Raw genomic sequence first — 26,718 nt, 5'->3', positions numbered from 1 at the left:
CCTTCTTGGGCTCCCCAATAGTCTTACTGTCTCCCTGGGTATGGAGTGATCTTCAGAAGGGTTGTGATACCCCTGAAGACAGATGGGAGAGTCCTCCTAAGGCAGGAGTAGGATCTTTCGTGGGAGAGAAGAGAGTTCCTTGGCCCAGAGATGAGTACGAGGAGGTAACCCTGTCAAGCATAGGAGCGGTGTCCCCAGATGGTCTCCAGAGGTGGTCTGGAAGACTAAGATGGCGGCTTGTTGTCAATCAAGATGGTGAAAAAGAGAGATGATTAACTGAATACTCCTCTGGTATAGATAGAGAGGCGTCTTACCTATAGCCAGCAGTGTGAGAGTAATCAAAGTCAAGGATCTGCAGGAGAGGTACTGAGGTCTTTTGGAGGAGTGGTAGCAGAGGAAATCCCTGTGGGAAGTGCCAGCTTGGAAGATACTTTGTTGGGACAGCTGGAGATGCAAAGATACCTAAAGCCATTCTCCATAAACGTCCTCTTAAGCGGACTAAAAAGATATATTATGATACTTCTCCTCATCAGCTGTCCAGATCTCTAAAGACTTACCAGGGTTCTTCTTAAAATGCCTCTGCTGTGTATTGAGTAAATTTGATGGACGTCACCATTGCTAAATGCAGCATTTTCCAGATTATTTTTATGGAAGAAGTTTAAGTAAAGACTGAATACAAATTTTCCTTGGAACAGCAGCCTGGCTTGAAGTGTGCTGATTAGAGACGGGTTTCCTCTTTCCCGCATGTATGCACCAGTTAAGGCTGTGAAGTATATCTTCACCATGTCATTAAAGAACCCTAATTCCCCTTTTTATAGAGGAGGGGGGGGGGCACATTTAGATCCTGTAAAAGTAACTATTGAAACGTTACACACTTTTGGGATTTCAAAACTAAGGGTTATGATTTTCTTGAACTTAGCAGACATTACATTTGTGCTTTGGATATTTTCTTTATGTGTTATGCTGTCACCTGCTTGTTTTTGAGAAAAACTGCATAAACATTTACTATGTTTTCTTCACAAAGAAATGTATTGGGCTCTGTTTGGGCAAGGGGCAGGGTGTTTTGGGAAATTTGCTTTGGTGCGTGAGCAACCTTCATTGTTTGTCAGTAGCTCTAAGAAAAGCCTGCAGCCCACTTTATGTTAAGTGAATTACAATTTGAAAGCAATGGGGAAAAATTCTGAAACTCTGAGATTGTGAGAAGGAAGGAGCACCTGGGACCTCTTTTGAATACACTCTCTCCCTGTTTTTAGCTGTAGGGATGGCAAACAAAGAATCTATCAAAACAAACAGTGCTTCTCTTCTCTGGCCCTATTTCAGTACTAGTCAGGCTGCTGCCCAGACATCCATGAGGAAATGGCACAGAGCAGGGTGGTAGGGGAAGCACCTGGAAGTTTACCTGGGACACGCTCCCAAACCCCTTCTTTTCCCTCCCCCCCCCCCCCCCCCCATCCCTGAGCCGTGTTATTCATGCTCAGGATCGCCGCAGAACCGCATCTTGTTCATTCACCCAACACCATACAAAGTGCATGGAACTAGAGAGGACAAGACAGAAAACTGGTACAAGGATCAATGTCATGGCTGGAGAATTTAGTGCCCCTGTAATGAAACAGTAGGAAGCGTCTCCCCTTTTGCCGGGTGGATGGCAGAAAACAGCTTTGTCTAGACCCTTCTCTTGTGCTCCTGCATCCTTCAGACCCTGACAGAGAATGTGAGGAGAACTGCGTGTAACTTCTGGAGAGCAGGGACCTATGTAATGATAAGAAGTAGAATCGCAGCCCTGGTTTATCCCAGCTGCTCAAAATCATTTCTAAATCAGGCTCCCGAACGTTTCATGTTTAGAAGAGTGTGTAAGCAACAGGTATGCGGTGAAATACAGGAATTGTTCATGAAGATGGAACTGTACAGACGCCTTTGATATAAATGGGTCGTCTGTGTAGGGCAGCGAGGATACACACAAGCTAAATTCTAGCAGTAAATTAGTAATAACTGCTGCAGGTCCGTCAGTGCCTGCTCATTTGCTCACTTGCCCACTTGCGCACTCACTGTATGTGCCACACGTCATGTACTGTATAATTAGGGTGGCCAACTGCACAGTTTTTAAACTAATTGTACAGTGTCCATTTACACGGTAATGTCTGGTCGGCTACACAGACCCGTGCCTAACCCGGCATTCAGAAGGAGAGGGGATGATCGGCAGACTCCAGCCCATCCCATCAAAATGGCCAAAGCAGGAAGGCACCTTCTGCCAATCATTTCACTCCCCTGGGGTGAGGGGCAGGATATAAATACAAAAATCACTAGCAGAAACATACAAATTAACAGCCACTTACCTAAGCAGAATAAAGGAAATACTAACTAACTTAAAACCCATCCTTAACTTTGACAAGACTGAAATAATCATATTAGACAGAAAGAACAACTTTCCTGAACTTCCACCACTCAACCTAATGAACCAAAAAACGGTTATATCTCCGGTCAATCATGCCCGCAATCTTGGGAGGGATAATTGACAAGGAACTTTCTTTCAAAAACCACATCACAACAAAAATAAAAGACGGATATCATAAACTACTAACACTCCGTCATTTAAAACCTTTCCTTTCCACCAACGACTTCAGATCAGTCCTTCAATTACTCATTTTCTCAAACCTGGACTACTGTAACTCTCTCCTTTTCAACTTACCCCGTAACACTATCCGTCCACTCCAAATCCTACAAAATGCAGCCGCAAGAATCCTCACTGGATCTAAAAAGCACGACCACATCACTCCAACACTTATTCACTGCACTGGCTACCAATAAAATTCAAGATTGAATACAAAATACTGTCCATCCTTCATAAAATTATATATGAAAAACAAGAAAACTGGCTAAGTTCCTCCATAAAACTACATACCCCAAACAGAAACCTCAGATCAGCAAGTAAAGGACTTCTAAAGACACCAACTACTCATTCCAATCAACTCACCTCAACCCAAAAGAGAGCAATCTCTCTAGGAAGCCCAAATCTCTGGAACTCCCTCCCAACCGAACTCAGAACTCAAGAAAACCTAAAAAGTTTCAAAAAAGATCTAAAAACATGGATGTTCACCAAAGCCTACCAACTCACCCAATGAACATAACAACGCCAACCCCCTCCGGTCTAACCTGAAGAAAAATGAAACTCAGCACAAGTATATTTTACAACAAAGAATTGAAACGTAAAAAACTGAACAGCAACAGACTTGTACATGTTGCCCCTATGTTAACAACCTTTTGAACATTTTGAAAACCTAGTTATCCTCCATAACCTTGTAAACCTTCATATTTTTTGTAAACCATTATGATGGCGAAACCGAATGACTGTATAGAAAACTCAATAAATAAATAAATAAACAAATAAATAAATAAATAAAAAGGCACGGCGCCATGCAGCCAATGGCAGGAGGAACAGACCAGGATTGTCGCTGGGATGACATGAGGGAACAGCTGCAGGCAGGCTGTGAAGTCGCAGGGCGATGCTGCATTGGACTTGTACTCCGTCTCTGACTTGTTACCGGGTGCAAGTGAATTTCGATTGGGGAGGCCCGGTCTGAGAGAGAGATAGAGAGAGCATGTGCTTGTCTGTGTGTATGAGAGAGAGATGAGAATGTGCGTAAGAGAGCATGAATAGTATGAATGCAGGTTCAAGGGCACTGGGAGAAAATGTATGCAAACGAAGGGTCCCCCTCTCCCTTGAGTGTCCAGTCCAGGTCTGTGGAAAAGTTGGCCACCCTATGTATAATCTCTAAATGAGAGGAGAAAGGAAGGTTTGGAGGTAGAGTCCTGAATTCTGTGCATATTGTCCTTTATCTGTGCTAAGTTCTGCACTCCTCTGCCTCTTGGTAACATAATCGGGTGCCCTTCATGTTTCATTTCAGTCAGTCCAGAGGCTGAGTTTCTCTCCTTGAAGACTGCATATTATATTGCATATTACATTAACGCAGCCCGCAGTCACGAGAGATCCCACTCAGTGATGGGAAATTTGTCGGACTTTTGCTGTGGATTTTCTGGAAGTGGCATAGCCGTCGGTTCATCTTCTTTGGAACAGGGTTGGTTCTGACCCAGGCCTCAGGAAACTGCTGGCCAGTCAGGTTTTCAGGATAACCACAATGAATATGCGTGAGATAGATTTGCATGCACTGCCTCCATTGTATGCAAATCTATCTCATGCATATTCATTGTGGATGTCCTGAAAACCTGACTGGCCAGGTGTGTCTTGAGGACTGGGTTGAGAATCCCTGGCTTAGGGCATAGTTCGAAAGGCATAAGCAGATAAGAGGAAATGTGCATTAATCAGATAAAACATAAAGGATTAAGCTAAGGGCTAGGGTCTACAACCTTTGTTCCCCATTCTGCCGCCATCCTTTTTATGGTAAAAAAGGATTAATATGCCATTCCAATATGTTTCTATGGAGAAAATTCCAAAGCTGGAATAATCACTTCTTAAGGGTATTTCTTGAAACAATGAGTTCTGCGCAAATACTTCTGATGCCCTCCTTGTCAGAGACACTGGGAAGGAGAGTTGGAACTGGAGTCCCCTCTCTCTCTTCCCTTACATCCTCTGTCACTTCTTCTTTTCCCCCAATTTTTCAAGCAGGTCTTCAGTTTTCTCAGAGACCAAACCACTGAACGGTGTACCTGGTGCTGAAGGCATCACTAGCCAGTGAATTTGTCCATGGATTGATGCTGGGTATTTTTTGAGTGCTTGCTTTTAAATTATTTTGGGGCTGGGTTCACTCCCCCTTAGGCTTTCATTAACTGGGAGTTTACTGTTGCGTGCTATTTATTTTTTTATCCTGACTATTTTTGCTTTTAGGATATATTTGCTTTAGATTTTATAGTGCTTTTAAGATAATTTATTTATCTTTTGATTTTATTTGCTTGTTTTTTGAAAATATAATTTATTTGTTTATTTTCTATTGATTCATTATGTGGTACCATATTTTAGTTTATTTGATTAGATAAATTGACTTTCTTTACAGTCAGGGCAATGTAGAAAAAAATGAATTAAAATTACAAGTCACAAATGAAACCAAACAATATAAAATAAAATGAAAAAAATAAAACCAATAAGGTAGTAAAACAAGTAAAATAATAATTTTTAAATACAAAAAAAAATGAAACTAAACAGAATAAGCAGAATTATTTATGTTTAGTTAAGTTTCATAAATTCTGGCAAAGAGCCAGGCTTTTAGGTCCTTCCTAAAGATATTGAATTCTCTCTTGGTCTGTAAAAATAAAGGGAGATCATTCCAAAAGTTTGAAGCTGGGTAAGAAAAACACATCTCTCTTGTGTGTTCCAACTGAATTTCTCTTGGAGAGGGAAGTGAAAGTAATTCTTTGCCTTGTGCATTAGTGTGATAAGGCAAGTAAACAGTGAGCAAAATAAATAAATTAAACAAAATGAATGAAGTATTTGGAATTGGCAGACTGTGTCTCTGTAAGAGAGTTTACAGAAGATGCTGTTCCTGAAATTTGGGCAGCTGGCCAGTAGAGGGAGCTCTAAAGGAGACATTAGAAGCCAGAGAAGAGATGGTGTCACTCCTGGGTAAAACTTTCAAGGGAGTCTAGCACGTATTCCACAGGAACACTAAGCTTTAGTATATGGGCCTCGTACTGTTATTAGCTGAGACATCTTAGCGTGGCTTGCATCTGGCCTTGAGCTGATTATTCTGCATTGCACTAATCTTACAGTGCAGTCTGCTGGCTATTCAATCCCCAAATGATCAGATGTACCAGCTGCATGTAAATAGGTGTTTAGGACCCACTGTACCTGAATTAGAAAATGTATGAGCTTGGTAAAATAAAAAGTCATAAGGCCAGCTTTCAGCATTGTGAAAAAGCAGGCCTAAAAACAACACAAAACAGCTCAAGGACTCAGTTTTGAAAGGGATCAGGTATTTGTCTCAAGGCTTTCATTTTTGGAAACTTCTAGAACAGAAAACAAAATCCACTGGTGCAAGAAATACCAGAGGGCATTTTCCCAATCCTTTACACTGTGAAACCAGCAGATCTGCTCCCTCCTTCTGTCCCTATTCAGTTGAAAAGATCAAGGATCCACAGATCCGCTTCATCCCTCCCTGCTCAGACGGAGAGACCAGGAGTCCACATACCATCCACACCCTCTCTCCTCAGACACCAGGCCCGCTCCTCTTCAAATGAGGGGAACCAGGAGTCAAGAGACAGGGAGCCAAGGATTCAGCAGATCCACTCCCTCCATCCTCCTAAGAGAGGAGGACCAGGAGTCCTCTGATCACATCCCCCTTCCTCCTCACACAGGAACCTGAGCTGTGAAATATTCACATCCGGATGACAGAAAATGTGGAGTTCCAGCTGCTCCCGGTGAGAGCAACAGCTTGATGGAAGAACCTTCCTAATGCAAAGAGAAAGGAAGATTGGGAGGCGTCTTTCCCTGTAATGGTTTGTAACCCTAGTTTCTGAAGATAAGATCAAAGAGGTTTACAATAAGCAGAAAACAGCATAGGCCTGCAGGCCTAGAGAGTGACTCTATACTAGACAGAGCGTTATACCTGGAAGGAAGAGGCAGGCTGCTCTCTATCTGTAACCGTTTTCGCTCAGTTCTCTCATTTTAATGTAAATACCCTTCTTAAAATGACGCCTTCAGATAAAAATCAAGAGAGATGAGTTGGCAGCCAAATCAGCCTATAAGCTTTCAATTTACAGGGTGTACAGAAGGATAGCTCACCAGCTCAGGATCTGAGCACCAGCGCTGACTGTAACCCAGTCAAACCTGTTTTGTTTGAACTCAAGGTGTGAGTTAGCTATATGCAAAAGAGTCAATGGGTTTTGATCTCATTTTATTTCTCTGCAACCAATGAACACAAAAGGAAGTAGCCTGGGGAAATCCCCCATTGGCTGCTTGTAGCTCGCACTGGGGATATTCTGCCGATTCCTTTCAAATTAATGCTCCATCCATTTGCTTTTCTGCTTTCCAAAGTGACATCCCGGCACCTGTGCTTTACCTGACAGCTTGCAGGAGTGGGCTGCACCCTGGACCGTGCCCCGTCTCTCTCTGTACAGCCAGAGCCATCCATTAAATGAGGTACGTTCCCCGTCGCCTTCCTTTCCTGGCTCTGAGGAGCTGCTGTTTTCCTCTCTCAAGAGATTTTTCAGCAGGGGGAATGTCAGGCCAAGGGGCAGTATCCCACCAGGCTGTGAGGGGGCTGGAAGAGATCAGCTTGCATTGCACGAGGAGCAGGTTTTATTTGGGGGGGGTTTTATTTGGCTGCGTGCACCTTGCAGGAAAATGCCAGGTGAAGATGTGATGGTTCCCTTCTCCCCCTCCCCATGCCTGCTTATTTATCTGATGGCTGGGTTAGGTCCCGTCATCGTGGTCGGAGGGGACACGCTCGCTGTCACCCGCCTTCTTGCTGTAGTCACGGTGCCTGTACTCTTGCCTGGCATGTGAGGGTGGCCGAGTCCATCCATGGACAAGAGTTTGCTTCAAGTCGCCGATAAAGGGCATCATTTCAGGGACAAGTGACATTTCTGCTGCCCGACCTGGACGCTGTTTGCATTCTCAAAGCTGAAAGCTGAGAAACAGATTATTATTATTATTATTTATTTTTAAATATCGCAAATTTAGGAGCTTGAAAAGATAAAATGAGACAGAACAGAGATCACAGAAAGGATTTTCTTTGCTCTGGATTTCAAATAAAAACGGGTTTCATCCTGCACTTTCGCTCATCAAAACTGAATGGAAGAGGCCACCACTGGTCTCGCACTGTGAAATTCATACAGAGCCTGCCCAGGGCTCTGGCTAAAACCTGAAGCAAGCCTGCCACTTATTTTAATGTCCTGCAGGCTCTAAATAATTCAGGGGCCCCCAATGGCCTGGAAAGAACATTATTTAAAAATCACTCCGTGACTTTTCCCCATTGCTAAGTCGTTTTGCAGAAGCACGGCAGAGCTGGTGCCCTATTGGTTGCTGCCCGAGGATGAAACATGACTTTTTGCACAAAGTTAAATAGGAAAAAAGTGCCCAAGGGCTGTTTGCTGTGACGTTCCCGCCCCTGGCCATAATATTCCAGGACGGCTGAGCCTGGAGCAGGGCTCCACGTTCTGCCTCCTCACTCTCTGGGAGTTCACCTTGGTCCAGGGGCACGGCTTGCATGAGTTTGGTTAGCCAAGGTCTAGCAGCGTTAAGACTCCGGTGGAGTTTGTGGTGGGGGCATGATCTCCCTCATGTGCCGACTGGTTCTCAAAGGTTTAAAGGGCCACAGCTGGCTTTGCAGGGCAGTGCAGGGAGGAGCAGGCCCATGACTTGCCCTGGGATCCTGCTAGTCCTGAGGAAGCCCACGGTGAGTGGGGAAGGTGACCCGGCTTGTCAGCGGAACACAGCCGGCTTACTCCCGGGAAAGAAAGAGATATTTTCCCCGACCGGAGTTACCCAGCTAACTTTGAGTAGCGCCGAGCTAGATAAAGTGAAACCGCGCTCCCAGAACGCCTCCATCACTGCCTCTTTCTATCCGCCTACATTTTGCTCAGATAATGAGTCACCCGGACAAAATGTGGCCAGAGAATATGGGGAAATCTTGCCTTTTGTCTGGCTGACTCCAAAGGTTACTCGGACAAACCCTATCAATATACAATGAGCGGCTTCTTGTTTTTATTTCCTTTTTTTGGGAATGACCTGTTGAATACATTTGGAAGTTAGTTTTGGGAATCAAATTAGTGAGATCCTAAGTTTGTAAAATAACTAATAATTTGAAAAGCAGTTTGCCACTGACATTTCTAGGCAGTTTGTATCAGGGCACCCAAGACTTACAGAATGAGCTTAATGAAAGATTTGGCTCAGTTCCGAAAAGCAGAAATAGAGGGATGTCAGGAGTTTGATTTGCAGAAGGCAGAATTGCAGGCACCAGCAGGATTCCCTGTCCTCGGTAATCAGGGTGGATTTTATTGTTGGCCTTGAACAAATATGGGCAGACAATTAGGTCAGTGTTCTATTCAAAATAACTTTAAGTGGCATTTCGTATTCAGGCTCCTCCCACAATTGTAATGATAATAACAGCAACGCTGCACTCTACGTGGTAAAAAATCGCACTTGGGTATGGCTTGGGCTTGAGAGAAACAGAATAAGAGACTTAAGCAATGTCTCGGTGCTCCTTGGCCAAACTCTTCTTCAGTTCCAGCTTTCTCCAACTCTTGCATTCTGGTCCCCAACGGCTTTATGTCCACCTAGGCTGATCAGTATCAAGACTTTAACACTTGCAGTATTAAAGCCTGCCTGGAGCTTTTATAGACAGGCGGCTACATTTTGGGGGTGAGTGATTTTTATGGAATATTTTCCAGCTGAATGACAAAAGCAATGAACTGAAGAGAAGCAATCAGAGTGGCGTAGCCATCTATGTAGATAATTCTGTGCATTCATGGAATATGTAGGCAAAGGGATTATATCTTGGTAAATCAAACAGATCTAAAAATAAAATTCATAATTCTTACCAGTATTTGGTGACCATTCTAAAAATCTCTCTGTGGGCCAGATATACTAAAAGGTTCTTCCCATTTTGTATCTTTGGAAAAGAAAAGCTTAGTACAAGTACATCTGGCCCTATATTTCAGAAACAAATCCAGCAAAATAAAAAAGAACGGCTTATTCTGCAGAAAGAACAGATAAGAATTAGGCCATGGTTGCCAGAAATTCTGCTTATTTCTCTGTAACTTTGTAGGATTTTTCCTATGTGCTGTGATGTCTTCCAAATTTGTTTGATCAAAATCTCATAGCACCAAGGATCCATGTATAGTTGTTTCAGCTCTCAAGTACAAGGAGTTTAGATGAGGAATTAATCCTAAGAGAAAACACTTTGGAGAAAGCTGAAAACTTGTCCTAGTAAGAGGAAGGGGGTTTTTTGGACATCTTTTGGAAGATTTAGGACAAGTCTATGTTATTTGGGAAAGGCTACCTGGTTAACAATGTCTGACATATCTATATTTAACTACTGAGAAATTTGGGGGAAAATCTAGAGGGAGAATAAGTCAAGATTCAGGTCAATTTATTTTGCAACCAGAAGTGTTGGAGAATTCTTAGAGAAGCCCAAGTAGGATTGGAATTGATATGTGAGGACGATGTAAAACCTAGTGGAAGCCCTCCATATACAGCTAGATTTTTATGCAGGCAAGTGGATTTGTGTTTCCAGATATGACCATTTTTTAATTTAATTGTCAAGATTTTTAAGAACATCAATTTGTGACTCAAATGGTGGTCAGGGTCAGTTTTAGACCTATAAAAATCAAAATCAGTGTCTCTGAAAACATTACTTTTGTCCTCTGTACCTTCCACACAAGTAATTTATTATTCAGCAAGATATGATATAACATGAATGGAATCAGTCTGCTCCTAGCTATAAGCTAGTAACTTGCTGCTTATTTTCAGTACATCCAATATAGTTTTGTCTGAAGTAAAAATAAAACCAAGCTCTGATTTTCCATTGTGATATTTATTTAGATAATTTTTGGACCCAGTACAAATTCAATTGATTTTGCTGCATCGAATTCTATCAGCAGTTTCTTGACCTGCCTGCCTCCGATGCTGTACCTCCTCAGTCATTTGTCTCTTTTTGAATAGCTTAAAAATGAATTTGGAATTTCCCCCCCTTGTATTAAAGTAGATACTGTGCAGGTTCTGATACCTTGTGTAGCACCAATGTAAGATTTTACCCAAAGACGACGTTCTGTACCATCTTTCCAAACCATACAGGACCTCCTACGCCATATAGTAAGAGCTGAACACTCAGAAGTCCATATGCAAAGATCTGCTGAGCAGGTCATTTATCCAGATAAGTCCCACTCAATATATGGATAACTCTGTCTGGATATGTCCGGATAAAGATATCTGGTAACTTAATCCAGATAACTTTAAGACAGCCTTTCTCTCTGACCAGGCTTTCCTGCATCACTTTGGCCAAACAGCACAGAATACCAGCACCCATTAGCTAAAGTTTTACACTGCCCCGGAAACACCTCCAGCCTTGGCTCTTATTACGCGGATAAGTTGTGTACAGGCAGCGCCCCTAGGTGGGGATGAAATAGCGGCATTCATGTGATCTCTTTCTTTCCTCCCGCATGAACCCGAACTCCGCAGATCGCACACCAGAAACCTCCAAAGCCCCGTTCACTCCATGCCCCTCTACTCTTGATCACTGCCTGACGTCCGACTATGGTGTCCTGCCCACTTCCAGCATCGCCAAGTCTGCCTAATGCTCCCGCCAGTCCTGTGAGCAGGAAATGATTTACTTGGACAAAATTCATCCATTCAGTGATGGATCGGGGGAGAGACGCTAATTTAAATCCCAAAGAGTTTTCTGGCTAAGCTGGACAAATCTTAAACATTGGCCTGTCAGTTAATGTTGATATACATTTCAGTTTGCTTGAACTCAGATTTAGCAAACCTTCATCTTTTTGTGTCAGGGTAAAATACACTTTGAGAAAACTAAATTTATTGAAACCGATCTGCTAAAGTTTGGAGAGAGTACGTTTGCTACAAAAGATTGGGGGAACAAAGGGGAAAAAAGCAAGGCAGGAGTAGGAAAAGTGAATTTCCAATGCAGAGCAGTGTTGTAAGCTTGTTGAGTGCAATAATCACCAGCCATCAACTGAACCTGGATCTGAAATCAGCTCAGCTAATGTGCTCTGAGATTTAGGAAGTCTTCAAGGACAGAGAGAATTATGATATATGTAAAAGTGAGATTAAAATTACTTATCTACAATTAAAACAAGCCTTTACCCATATTTAAAATATGCTGAGCACATTTACAAATGGTCAGGATTATTCATTGAGGAAATATAAATATCAGATCCAATCAGTTCTTGTCCTCCAAAGCTAATGTGTAAAATTGATAACATTTCCTCTGTTACTGAGCAACCTTTAATAATAATGCACTAAATGGACTTTTTTTTGTTTTATAAGAACATAAAAACATAAGAAATTGCCATGCTGGGTCAGACCAAGGGTCCATCAAGCCCAGCATCCTGTTTCCAACAGTGGCCAAACCAGGCCACAAGAAGCTGGCAATTAGGATAGCGTTTCTAGTTTGCTTTGAGCAGGAAGAATTAGCAATTTAACTCATCCAGACTTTTGTTTTCTTGTTTTATGACGTGACACTTGTATGGATGTGCCTATATATTCATTTATTCTTTTTTAAGGAGTGCTTGATGCTGCTCCCATTTCAGAAAACAATCCTGTTCGCCTGCAGAGCCATAACCTATAAATATGTAATAAGTCAAGGCAGGGGCCAGTGAGCTGTGTGTACTAAAGGACAGAAGAGGAGGGAAGAAACGATGAAAGAGCAATACAGAAATCAGAGGCAGACGAAAAGGAAATGCCAAAAGGAATCAGCCTAGAACAGAAGCACTGCGAGGTGAAGCAAGGCTCTGAAGGGTAAATGAGAAGAAAAACATTCATCCCGGATACAACAGCTCAAATCCAAACACCTTCCCTTTGTTCTTAATGTTGTCAATAAACCTGAGGCAGGCAGATCCCAGCTAAGGAATACAGGGGTTAGACCATCTCATCTCGACAGTATCGCATTTTACGTTGAGTCATTACGTTGCTTTTGAATTGGACCTAAATAGAAAGAAGGTAGGCTCAGTGGAATTGTCCTAAAAGCACCTGGGGAATGAGAAGATACACAGGCAGTGTGGGATTTCCCATTAGGTACATCCCTAAGGGCGCCTGCGCCACACAGGGCATGATAAATTTTAAAAGTGGCTAGGTAAGATTATTTAAAGGATTGTAAACAAATTGATCATAATATGACATGGAACGTGCAAGGCTTTTAATTTTATTTCGCAGATGGGGGGGTTGATCTGGTTTGTTTTTTTAATTTCATTTGCTTTGTTAAATAAAAAAGAAAAGATTTTCATATTCTTTAGTACTGTAAAGGCGGGGACTGTGCCCACATGGGTCAGCAGATTACACCTTGGTTGTGTTTCGGTCTCCCTGATTTATAGGTGGCATTGCTTTTAGTTACGAGGCCTTGGTGTTACCCGTGAAAGAAGTTTGGTTTCACCTACCCTGCACAAACCAAACTCGTGCACCTTTGTGAGCACAGATTTAATAGCAGTACTCCTGTTTCAGCTCCAATTGCAATGCCTCTTGTCACGCCACCAGTTAATTATCGGGTGGCCTGCGTTCTCCCGCACACAGTTTGCTAAATCACAGCTACTGTATAACCATTAATTTTTTCCATAACTCTGAGGGTTGTGTGTTAATCATTAGGAGGATTTGGTTATGGGCATCATGAAGGTCCTCAGTAAACAGGGTCATGTAAAGTCTTTCATATCCAGATTTCTTAAAAAATGAAACTAGTCAACCACTGAACAATTAATTACACACTTATGCTAAGGAAAACCTATTAGTGATACATAACCGTATCAATTAATAGCCCTCATGCTCATAAAATTATTAAATTGTCTTTTTTTTTTTCAAATTTACTTTTTATCGAGTTTTCATAATATTATACAACACTCTTGTTATCAGGAATTATACAAGGTCAGTATAAAAGGAAAGAAAAATGTAGGTATTAATACACAACAAAGATTTATCAGCTAATACAGATCTTGTTAGTCAAGCCACAGTTGGGAAGAAATAATTAAATAATTGTTATAAGAAAATAAGGAAACCTAATTTTACAAAAAAGGTTCAGATACTGCCATATTAACCAATTAGAGGAAACTTATTCTGCAAAAAGCTATCTATTTGACTAGAGTCAATGCAAAGATAACTAGCTCCTTGATATTTAACTAAACATTTACAAGGATATTTTAATAAAAAGGAAGCTCCAATGGCCAATACCCTCTGCTTCTTCTTTAGGAAACACTTCCTTTGAACTTGGATATCCCTGACTAAGGGGGTTATTTTCTAAAGGGATCGCACGCGAAAAAGGACTTTTCGCATGCGATACCTAAATTGGGGCGGAGTCCGCACCGGAAGGGGAGAAGTCGGGGCGGCATCGGGGCGGACTCCGCAACGACTTCGCTGATAGCGAAAAGGTAGGACACTTTATCGCTGCCAGTAGCGCGCCCAATAGCACCACCTTTTACGATGGCACTATTGGGTGCGAAAGCCCCCCCATTACCGCCGAATTCACAAAGTCGCACCACTTTAGAAAATCCGACCCTAAGTCAGAGAAAACCGATATTTTATGTCCACAGGATCACTGGTCTCTAAGATGAAGAAAAAGACGCAAAGCTCAAATCTTATCAGTTTCTTGTACATACTCAACTTATCCTTAATAACAGTTTGGAAATTTTCCAGAAAATCTGTGAGATTTAAAGAAAAATCTTTAGAGGCTACATTTTCATCAGATCTAGTGGACTATTTTGAATGAGGTAGGTAGTAAGCCTTGGCAATCCTAGGAATTGTCTCCTTAGAGAGTCTAAGGAAATCTTTATAAAACTAACCCATCATTTCCAATGGGGGATGTCATGGGGTTTCTAGGAAAATGAAGGAATCAAAAGTTATACCATTTAGTTTGAATGCCAAGTAATGTTTACCCTTCTGTGCACACTCAAATTATCTTTCATTAAACTAATATTAGTCTCATGAATTTTCTGATATTGCATTTTCAGTTCAGTTATTTCTTTTGACTAAGCATTAATATCTTGAGTCTGTTGATTTAACTGTGATGTAAACGTCCCCATAGTTTCAGGCATTAAATCAATCCATGCAGATGTCATTCCAATTTGGCAACAGCTACCCTCAGAGAGTCCAATGTAACAACCGCAGGTTTCTTTAAAATAGGGATACCTGTCGGATTAGATGTCAAAGCTTCTGTAGCTTGAGAAACTCCACCTGGGACTATCACCATACATATCTTTTCAGCATTTACATGGCCAGGCCCCTCTCCCATCTGAGTTACTGTTGGAATCCATGGTGGAACTGGACCATCGGGACTGAGGGAGATGAAAGAAACCTGAGGATCAGGAGAACTAGCTCCAAGATCTGTCTGTCCCAGGTTTCCAACATTGCTTGGGTAGAAGAGGGAGCCACCCTGGGAAGAGGCCTAGTGTTGTCCTTCCTCTTTTTCCCCATAACCAAGCTGGTTATTTGAAATACAGCTGGAGAACAAACTCACCAAGATTTGAGTAAAGAGGTGCGCCCCTTTGGTGCGCTGACAGCGACTTTTCACTCCCTGGTCGCACCACTGATGTTGAGGGAGGGCCGTTGGGCTCTATGCGCAGGGCTGGCAGTGAGTTGGCCTCCAGGAGCTCTCCCAAATGATAATGGGGATCAAATTGTCTCTTAAAATTACTCTGTAGTATTGCATACATATCCTTTCTGGGCATAATATTCCATACCTTGCTACCTTAACCTCCTGGGTTCTACCTTAGAATCATGTTAGACTACCAACGCCATCTGGTGACTTCCATTCAAGCAGTAGTGAATTGCGGTGATGTATAGATACCACACTGTAAATATCCCCTTCTGTATGTTTATTTGTTTTGCATTATTTATGTATCTATCTGTGCTGTGGACAAGTGCAAAGCAATACACATAGGGAAAAATAATCCTAAGTGTTGGTACACATTACTGGATTAAGAGAAACCACACAGGAAAAGGATCTTGGCATCATTGTGGACAAAACATTGAAATCATCGGTTCAGTGTGCAATGGTGGTCAGAAAAAGCAAATAGAATGTTAGGAAATTTTCAGAAGGAAATGGAGAATAAAACTGTGAATATCATAATACTTCTGTATTGATTCATGATGCAAGCACACCGTGAGTACTGTGTGCAGTTCTGGTCTCCCCATCTCAAGAAATAGTGGTGGTACAGAGAAAGATAGCAAAAAATGATAAAGGAGGCAGAGTGTCTCCCCTATGAGGAAAGACTAAATAGGTCAAGGCTATTTAGTCTGGAGAATAGCCTACCGAGTGGAGCTATGATAAAGGTTTATAGAATCATGAGTGGGGTGGAACAATTATTTGCCCTTTGATATAGCACTAGGACTAGGGGAGCAGATTTTTCATTCGGTGCATAATCAAGCTGTGGAATTTGTTGCTAGAAAATGTGATTAGACAGATACGGAATGAGCAACAAGGAATTCAATCTGCTCTTTTGGATCTGCTGGGTATTTTCTAATGATCCAGATTGGCCACTGTTGGAGAGAGGATGCTGGTTGGTGGACCTTTGGTCTGACCCAGCATGATACTTCTTATGTATTATGTATGTAAATTTATGTGACAGGAGGGGACGTTTTATGTGAGCCATTACATTTGAGAATAGGGAGGACTGTAGTTGCAAATAGCCAAAAGGTGCAGAATCTAGGAGTGCTGTTAGGCGAGTGTTTCAAAGGGTTAATTTTAGACATAGTTGAGGAAGTTTTGTTTATTTCTAGATGGTTCTACTTTTAGGCTGGTGGTGCAGGCCCACTGTTTGACCATCGTAACATTGTGTTGGTAGGTGTCCTTAAGAAGAGTATCCATCATTTGCAGGTGGAGCAAAACATGGCGGCCTCTTTAATTTTTCGGCTCCTGAGATGGATGAGTTCACCTACTCTTCTGGTTAGTCTTCATTGGCTACCAGTGGAAAAGAGAGCACAATTTAAACTAATGACATTGATGTTTAAGGCATCACTTGGGAAAGGCGCAAGTTATTTACAAGAAAAGATCAAGTGCTATGTGCCTACCCAGAATTTGAGGTCCGTAACAGTGGCCTTGGCAGTGTTCCCCACTAGGCGGGAGGTGAGAAAGATGTTAAATAGGAAAAGAATGTTCTCAGTCCGTGGCTCTGAGTTGTGGAACTTGGCCCCAGTAGAGATGAGAATGGAACAGAATTATCTCAGTTTCAGAAAAAATGTGAAGGCAGTGGGGAAGGGTTTAGCTGGGATGGGCAGGATGACAACATTGTTGTTATTAATAATTTTATTGTTAAAGTGAGGTGGGGCTATTTTATTTTTTAATGGGTAAGAAGGAGTGTTATATTGAATGCTATTTTATGTGGTTTTATAATTGTGAACCACTCTGGCCAGATCTGGTATCTGTTGTGCGGTATATAAGAAATAAAATAAATAAATTATTCAGTTAATCCTTGCTCTGAGTACTCTGGTAGGAGCTTGTAATGAAAAATAAATATCTTCAGCTTGTCTTTTCTCTTTTCGCCAAGTACCCATATTGTCTGTGTCATTTAGAGAACATTCAGGTCATCTCACCTCGTAGTCCTCAACTGTGCTAGATAACGCATAATAGATTGTCTTCTGTGTATGATGTGTAGGATTTATCATTTCAAGTTTGGGTACCGCACTTTTGTGATTCATAAAGTAAACATTTTCTTTCAGTCTTTTTTGTTTTTCTCTCCTTCTTGTTTTGGGCAAAGCCGATGCCAATGGCATGAAGTAAGAGCAGCCATTCATTCTATCCTTCTTAGCCTCAGATGAATCAGTTTGGATCGTGCAACTGGGAGTGTTTAGATTCCTCAAATCTGAATGGAGCTTGGGCAGCTAAGTCTGAGTGCCAAGCCTCAGGCCACTTAGATTGGAATTTTGGGCCAAAATTAATGAAAAGGATGCTAATCTCCCATGAGGATCTGGCAAATGTAGCTTGTCTGAAAGAGCGGGAGGGAGGAGTTATAGCATATTTTGTAGTACAATTCTTAGTAACGTACACACTAAATGTCAGCAAGTGCTCTACCCATTATGCCCAGCATATTTTTTTAAGGGTGGTACCTTCTACACTTCAGCTGGAAGGCTGATTCCTGATGTGATCTTTCTTCCAGTGTCTTATGTTTAACTTTTGATAACAGGCTGAGAAGAATCAGTGTGAATCCAAAACCAAAACTGGACTCTGCTTGTTTGGCAGAATTGGAAACGGAAACGTAAAGTCTAGGTTTTGCTTGTTTGGCAAAATTAAACACAGATCTTAGAAATGTAAAAATTGAGATGACCTACTTGAGAAGAACTCAAGAAGGTCATCATGATTAATGTAAATGAGAACATGGCTCCAATAATCACATTCCAAAATGCTTTCCCTGGGCTCCTGAAGACCCTCCCCCCTCCCCCCAGTCCTGGTTAAAGAATATGAACCCTTTTGTTACTGAGTGGAGAGCAAGCACTATGTTAGCTCCGGAAAAGTGCTAAAGTAGTTTAGATGTAATATTCCACCTTTCATGGCTGGTCAGCCACTTCAAAGTGCATTATATTCTGGTACTGTAAGTATTTCCCTGTCCCCTGAAGTGACCTGCCTATGGTCACGAGGAAGATCAGTGGGCTTAGCTTCCAGCAGCACTAATAAGGCCCCTTCCTCAGGAAATAAAGCTGAAGCTTCTTTCGACAGGCTGTGAGTGCCAGGAATAGGACCGTTACAGTCCATTAACATAAAATGAAAGGGATTAGTAAAAACTGTGGAGGTTCAAAGCTATCCTGCTGCAAAGACTACCAGAAGCCCCCTCTAGCAGAGCTGTGCTAGAGGGGGCTTCTGGTAGCCCCCTTCTTCAATTATTTTATAAAACCAAAGTGTCTGGCTGAGTGAAGCAATGCTGGCCAGAGCCCCTTCATGGGAAATGGTCACCCATTACTAGATCACAGTAGTGCATGAGACCAAAGATGATGCAACTTACTCATTCTTAGGAGTTAATGATGTTTGTCCAGCATGTATCATGAAGAGCATGAACTGCCTAATGCAATATAAAAAGCTTTGATAAATCCAGCCGCCTGTGTTACCTAGGGGAAATCACTTTATCAGCCTGTGCTTCAGTTTATCTGTCTGTCACAACAATAGATTCAGCTGTTTTATGGGTACAAACGGTGCAATAGCCTCATATGGTCATATTCAGTTGGTGGTGATGATGTTAATGATTCATTGTGGTCCTTTGGATTATGGGTGTTATTTTAATGCCAGTAAAGATTATATGAATTGGATTTTAAGCATTTATGAACTGGCTCTTTCACTCATATTTTTAGTTCATTTTTTTGAAGCAGTTGTTTTTGGCTTTTTATAACAATTAGCTATTAAATGTTTTTTTAGTTGCTTTTTGAGGATTTAGGAATTGGTTTCACGTTTTTTATAATTGGGAACAATAAAATAGCCATGGGGAATGGCTTAAACATAAGTCAAAATATAACCGTAGTAAGGATGGAGGCTGCAGAGCAGAATAAGACCCTATCAAACAACATCCACACTAGCAGAAGAGGAAGGAACCACAACCCCTTGGCGGACTTCCAGAAAAATTTGTAACTGGCTGGGATCGAAAAAAGCAAACCTAACAGACTTATCACACATTTACAAGGATAACGTATAATGCATGTGGCTCCTAAAGAAGGAACAGCATCTTTCATAGCTAAGAACTTCTTTCTTTGTTCCTGCATTGCCTTAGTTATATCTGGAAAAAATCCAGATCTTTTGGCCTTTGAATAGAATGTCTTTATTATGAAAATATAGACGAAGAATATTATTGCATAAAGACAAAAGTCACCAATAACGTAGCTCGGTCAGTCACATTTCCTTCATCAGAATTTTCAAGGAAATCAGTTAAATTAGTAGGAACATCTGTTACATTATTGTCCATTGATCTTCTAGATGCTGGATGGAAAAAGATCTTCTCCACTGGAGGAAGTGCATCCTCTGGAATCTTTAATATTTCTTTTAAATAAGCAGAAAAAAGATCAGAGGGTATACTAAGAGGGGTCCGAGGAAAATTAAGTAACCTCAAGTTTAAAGATCTAAGCGAGTTCTCAGTGTTCTCAATTCTACGAGAGGTAGAGGACAGATCTTTTATAATAGTAAGTTGAACATCTTGAACCTTTGCAATAGAGATTTTTCCCTCAGATACCTGCTGCTCCAAAAAAGTTAGCCGAATTTCATGATCTTGAAATTCATTGTGTAAGTCAGTGGTCAAAGAAGTAAGAGACTGATTGACTGACATTAAGACAGTCCAAAGACTATCCAATGTGATAACAGCAGGTTTAACAATTGAAGCAGGAGCTTGAGTTAAGATTAGAGCCAAATTTTCAAAAATTTAAAAAAGATTTAAAAACCTGGTTATTTACATAAGCCTTTAGTAATGCGTTAACAATATAAAGGATGAGCAGATCTTGGAGAAATAGGTTCTATTCTTCTATCTTTTAAATTTTAATTTTAATGGTAATTTCATTTTTAGCTTTATTTTCATTTTAACTTTAATCTTTATTGACTGATCTATTTACTAAGAAACTTTTATTTAATGTAAAATCTGATATTGTACCTTGTATATTGTTTTAAGTGAATTTTATTCTATTTATATGCTGTAAACCATTATGATTGATATACAGAATATCAGGACACAAAATCATATAAATAAATAATATGCGTAAGAATTATAGAGGGAGCCTCTGTAGATGGAACAGAATCTTCCAAACCTGCTCCTGTCGATTTAGCCGGTGAAGAAGCTGGCGGAGCCAAGCTCTCTGCAGGTAACTGCGCTCCTCGAGTCTCTTCCGCTGAGTCCCGATGCCGAGACTGCGCCAGCAAGATGGAGGAAGCAAAGCCAGGCGAAGAGACAGAGCCATCCAAGGACCCAGACACTTCCAAAGAAGCTTCAACGGAAACAACAGATCCGGCAAGAGGGCGCGGAGTGGAGCGGTGGTCGGGGCTAAGGGAGACATCTGCCGCCGCCGGGCTGGCGTCCCCGAGACCAGCCAAGCCATTTGGAATGCAAGTTTTTAGGGCTCAGGGATCTTTTAAACCAAGTAATTTAAGTGCTACAGCCTGTTTTACATGTAACAGCGCACACACAAACAAGATTGTTTGTCAAGGTTATCGCCAAGTAATTTTAGCCTTCTGAATATGAAACACTTGCTCTGTTGATTTCATGGTGCCCCCAGTGTGTCCACTAAAGTAGAGGCTTTCCCACATCAGTTGGCCATGAGGAACAGGACACAGCACTGGGAGGAAAGGAGAAGTGGAAATCATGCTCTCTGCTGCCTCCCCTATAGATTGATAAATCCCTGACATTCTGACTTATGGCCAGGAGACAGAGGAAAGGCACCCCTACCGCTGGTCCTCAGCATGTAGCAGCCAATCAAAATACTGGATATTTTTCATCCTTCTTCCTAGAGACAGAGAAGATGTTGGCCCATCCTGAAATCTGGCTCACTGCCAGGGCCATGACATCACCCAGAACCTTTGATAAGAAAGTCTTTTCAGTTTGTGAATGCAAACTAAGACTATTTTGTTCCTGTCACTTTTTATCCTTGTTGTTCAGGTTCAGTAAATTTTATTAGATTTATGGAAACAGTTGGCTGTTTGCTTGCCTTAAACAAAGTGTTTTTGTGGCTTGGGTCCTTCACTTTGAAGCCTGAGCCAGACTAACAGCATACGCGTCGTCGATATTTACCACCACAGTCTTGCAAAACCCAGATGAGCTCCCATTCATGGAAAAGTACTGTACAACTGAACGCTCACCTTCAGATACCAGAGCCGGTGCCTGTTCTCCTCTCCACCTCTCAGAGCATAACCGAAAGCCTCAGTTTTCTTTGGCTTTAGCAAACAAATTCAGTAATCCATATGGAAACAAGCAGGCAGGCCCGGGTTGTTCAGGTAGACGCCATCTTCTTTGCCCTCTCCTCCTCTGCTTGTTTATTTTACAGTAAATCAAGGCTTACCTGTGCTGTTATCGGAGTAGGGCAACAGGTGCAAAATAATGTCTCCGCTGCCAACTCAAACGAAAAGGAACGCTAATACCCTCTGGGAGGCATTCAGGAGATAACGAGCTTTAATGCCAACAACTGAATTAACGGCTCTGTTTACAATGCGTTCTGCCTTGACAACCTGTTCTGTTCTCTGACATACAGACGGCTCTTTGTGGTGTTGGGAGAGAGCAGGCAGGCCCATGCCATCAGTAAACCGGCCCATAGATACAGCCTGAACTGCAGGCATGGCTGGAACAGGAGCGCTCAACATTGATGGCCATCTGAAAGGGTTTTCTTCTCCTTGTCATGTCAAGCCAATAAGAAAATCTCACAGTCTGCCAAGAATCCAGTTCTTTCCAGAACCAGTAAGGCTAAGAGAATGTTACAGTTCATCTGATACATCTTTTAAGATTTGTTGCCTAGCATAGTCAAATTAAGGCACCCGTCTTGTCCGGAAGGCAAAGGGAGATAAAGAGCCTTGCCCAGAATCCCACACAGGCTGAAGCAATATCGGCGCACGTTAAAAGGGTGCTCATGATTGAGCGCCCAATCCCTTAATGTGCGTTCAATTTTATGAGATTCCATTTTCCTAAACTGTGCACAGCCACGGTTCAGGAAAATGGACACTCAATTGAGCATCCCTTTTCCTAACCTGACTGCCAGCACGCTTTTTTTTTTTTAATTCTCCACTTTTGGTTCCTCCGACCTAATATCACAACGATATGAATTTACATGTGATGAACGCTACTACCTATGCGCTCGATTGGACACGCGTTTTGGATGTGCTGACTCCCGTTTTGCATTGGAGGTTATGGTCACATGTCCAAAACATGTGTCCAATCGCATTTTGAGCTATGTCCAGCACATGGTATTGCATCGGCCTGACAGAGAGTTTAATGACAGAGCGGGGATTAGAACCAAGGCACAGGGAAAGAAAGCATCTTGCACAAGGTCATGCAGAGAAGAAAGGTCCGGGGGACTTCTCCATAATTATAATCCAGTGCTCTAACCCAGGACTCCCCAAGCTCAGTCCTCAAGGACCTCAATTCAGTTGGGTTTTCAGGATTTCCACAAGGAATATGTATGAGATCTATTTGCATAAACTGCCTTCATTGTATATTCATGCATATTCCTTGTGAACATCACCATGTACCAAGTTTGAGGACCCCTGCTCTAACCCAATGGTTCTCAGCCCAATCCTTGAGACACACCCAGCCGGCTGGGTTTTCAAATATCCACAATAAATATTCATGAGATAGATTTCCATGCACAGCATGTATCTTCTTTGTGGCTATTCTGAAAACCTGACCGGGTAGGTGCATCCTGAAGACCGGGTTGAAAGTCCCTGTTTTGACCTCTACTTCTGCATTCCTGAAATTTTCTGTGAGAATTTTAAACAACTTTTCATCAGTAGGAAAATATTCCTCCCTTTGCAGTCAGGAAAAAAGATAGCAAATAATCTCAAATCTCCCTTCAACATTTTTTTCTGCTTGTCCCTGTTTATAAACTAGTATGTCTTCTCATATGCATGTTTTCCATGCATGTAAGATCCTTGGGAAAGAAGTCCCTGGAATTCTTTGCACCTTCTACCCACATAAGGGCTGAGAGGGGACTGAGGGGGCTGGGGGTTGTGGTCAATGCTACCTAACACCAACTCTTCTTTTTATCCTGGCTTGGGACAGGCAGGGGTACTACCCTAATGGGGATATTCTCATTTAACCTGAATAGGTAGTAATTTAACCAAGTGAAATCAATCTGTCTGAAGCTTGGATTGCAACTCACATTCTTTAGCCACATTAAGAAGAGGTGTCCCCAAGCACATGCGTAGGCCGGAGTAGGAAACTCCACATGCAGAATGGCATTTCCCAATCTGAGCACCTATTTTTTCCCCTTTTCCTGTGAAAAGGGGAGGTGCAAATTCTGCTGGGACTTTTGTGGCCATTTACCCGGGCACGAGAATTCGTGTGCAGCTGCGGATTTTGCACTTAGGCGTGCTATTGAAACTTGCCTTCATAACACGTATTTGTACCATGCAAGTCCCTAAAATAGCAGTACTGCCAAATGCAAAGCATAAGTTCCCCCTTTGACTGTCCAGATTTTCTATTTCATTCCCATTGAGAAGAAAGGGAATTTTTTGGAAGCTAGTCTTGCTTGGCACATGAGTCCAAATTTCATCAGGGTGCTGCTGTGCTGATAGTTGTCCAAAACGTGTGCATGGTGCTCCCATGGATGTAAGGCATAACTGCAGCAGAAACAGTTAAAGCTTGACCTCGAGGGAGAGCAATTTTGGAAAATAGCAATGTGGCCATAATTATTAAAGGCTCCCATACTGAATCCCAAAGAAATGTCAGACAGTTAATCTAGGATTAAACCCAGTAGAAAAAGAGAACAAAATACTTTTTTCTTTCAATCCACACTGCTGCCTTCGTCACTGACAATTGTTTAAAAAGCCACTAAACTCACAAAAACTGTTAAAAACATGAATTTGTTGTAATTCCTACACTGTGCACAGCACCTTGCTTTGGAGTGCATCATGTTGGGGAGTAAATGGAGTAAACATAGTCAAAGAACTTCAAAGAATGCACTGTGGAATTATTTCTCAAATTAGAAACCTGTAAGACATTAGCAGACCGAGTTATCAGCAGGGTTACCCTATAGCTCCATGTCCATAAGGAGGGGTTGAGCCAGTCCTGGTTTTCCTCTCATTGCATGCTGGGACTTGTAGTTCCTGTTCCTTTAGAGATAGTTCATTCATGTATTCAGAGTGAAACCAGGACAGGTTTAACCTTCCCTCCATGGACACAGACCTGCCAAGTGACCCAGTTTAAGGAGGGAGAATTTTGACCTGACCTGGTTTTTTGAACTCTTATCCCACTCCACTGTGATAGTTTGTCGTCCCTGCCTCTGCCATTTGAACTCGGCGCCACAGCTCTGAGAATGCAATCAGGAAATCCAGGACTGGCCTGAAACCTTCTTCCTTGAACTGGTTCACTTGGAGTCACATGGCAACCCTACCCAGCCGAAGAGGGGTCATGGGTTATTACACTGCTGGTATTGCACTATGGGATGGCAGCTATTGACATTCAAGGATAATCATGTGAAATAGTGTCCCAGGGGCTAATAACAAGGACTTGAGCAAAGGATTTTGTTTCATTGGCTAGGGCTGACTTTTCAGTCACCAGGCACGCTGCAGCTGCTGCTGCCTGGACTCCCTTCTCACAGCCACTGCATCAGAGCCAAGAGCCTTCAGAAGGTGGGACAAGGAGACGCAGAGGTGGAGCAAAAATACATAATATGCCCACGGAAATACAATACCTAAATGCTAAGCAAACAGTGTCCAAAGCTTGCACTTTACAACTGGTTTTTATGAGTCAAAGCTGTGATGAATTCAGAAGGCTGAAACATTCCAGAGATAGACGCTGTTCTCAAACACTGATGCAGCCCGTTAACCCTTTGCCATCTAAGCCACAACCCACCCACCCCCACCATCCCATATTTGAATGCACTTTGCCAAATTTGTAAATCGTGACTCTGAGAGCCATCGTATTAATATTGCACAATCACCCTACACAGCGCCTTTGTACGAATGTTTATCCTAGAACATGCTCCGGGAGAGAAGGGAGGCTGTATGCATTCAGGTTAAGAGGGAAAATTATTGCTCAGTAAAGTATTATGCTTGAATATGTCCACTTGAATATGTAGAAATAATAAGGGTCAACAATAAGCTGTAGGAGAGGTCTTTCCATTGGACTAACTCTACACTTCTGTAAGGAGCTTTCCGGAGCTGGGAGAACAGCAGAGTTACTCGGTCATCTGCCCTTACAGCTTAGTAACGGGCCAATACAGTACACGGCGAAGTCGCACATTTTACTTTCAAAAATTAACGCCTACCCAAAGGCTGGCGTTAATTTCTGCCGGCGCCGGGGAAGTGTACAGAAAAGCAGAAAAAATTGCTTTTCTGTACACCCTCCAACTTAATATCATAGCGATATTAAGTCGAAGGCCCCAAAAATAGAAAAATTAAAAATTAAAAAAAAATTAAAATTAAAATCGGCCTGCGGGTTGGAAGATGGACGCTCAATTTTGCGGCATCCGTTTTCCAAACTCATGGCTGTCAGCGGGTTTGAGAACCGACGCTGGCAAAACTGAGTGTCGGCTGTCAAACTCGCTGACAGCCGCCGCTCCTGTCAAAAAAGAGGCGCTAGGGATGCGCTAGTGGCCCTAGCACCTCTTTTTACCGCTGGCCCTCATTTGCATACTAAATCGCGCGCACAGGAGAGTGGCCTGTGTGCACATCGAGAGAGCAGGCGTTCGCCTCGGAGCTCCAGCTCTCCCACGGGTTTTACTATATCGGCCTGTAAAAGTGGGGGAGAGGAGAAGGGATGCAGAGAATAGTTTGACAGAGCTGACAGTGACAGCAACACTTAACTTTGAAAGAGCCTAATTCCGATAATGGTTGAAAAAGCCAATATCCATTCCCTACCTTCCTTTGTGTTTGTTTCAAAGTGTTTGATCTTCATCTTAAAATGTTTTGCATTCCTTTGAGGTTGTCGTTTTTGATCTTTGTAATGTGTCATTTTATATCTGTGAAGATTTATTCTTGTCCAGAATACTTGTCGCATCCTTCCAGGGTCAGATTTGAAGTTCTGGCACCCATGGGCAGTGTGTGTGGGGGGGGGGGGGATGGAGTGGCAGGAAACCCTTCCCTCCTCCCCCATGAGATGGGGAGGCTCCACTCCCAGCCATTTACCTAAAGCAGCAGCGTCCTGATCCCGCGGTAGCGGCAGCAGCAACCTAGAAAAAGAAATTCAGCATGGGGCCTGCAGCCTCCTGCCCCGCGCCTGGGTTTCCCGTGTTGGAGGAGGGTAAAAGGGCCTTGAGCGTGAGGCAGGGCTGTAGGCCCTGCACTGGATCAGATCGCTGCTGCTTTAGATAAGCAGCTGGGAGGTAGGCCCGGACAGAGGCCTAGCAGTGGTGACGATATTCTGGAGCCTATTAGAATTTGTTGCCAGAGGCAGTTGCCTATTTTGCCTGTGCCTAAATCCAGGCCTGCATCTTCTTAGAGGAAA

The 26,718-nt window shown here is 42.4% G+C and overlaps 1 protein-coding gene across 1 annotated transcript in view; it reads left to right on the top strand.

Moving 5' to 3' along the window:
• Positions 1-6,869: 6,869 nt before the first annotated feature.
• The window catches only part of EHF (ETS homologous factor), a 39,607-nt gene continuing 19,758 nt past the window's right edge, over positions 6,870-26,718 (top strand). The window contains exon 1 of the mRNA XM_029582619.1: positions 6,870-7,087. The gene's annotated coding sequence lies outside the window, so the exon portion shown is untranslated. The remainder of the gene's footprint in view (positions 7,088-26,718) is intronic.

The sequence above is a fragment of the Rhinatrema bivittatum genome, chromosome 17 (genome assembly GCF_901001135.1).
Source record: "Rhinatrema bivittatum chromosome 17, aRhiBiv1.1, whole genome shotgun sequence".
NCBI classification, from domain to species: domain Eukaryota; kingdom Metazoa; phylum Chordata; class Amphibia; order Gymnophiona; family Rhinatrematidae; genus Rhinatrema; species Rhinatrema bivittatum.
The sequence above is the reverse complement of the archived record's forward strand: the minus strand, read 5'-3'. Positions and strand labels throughout refer to the sequence as shown.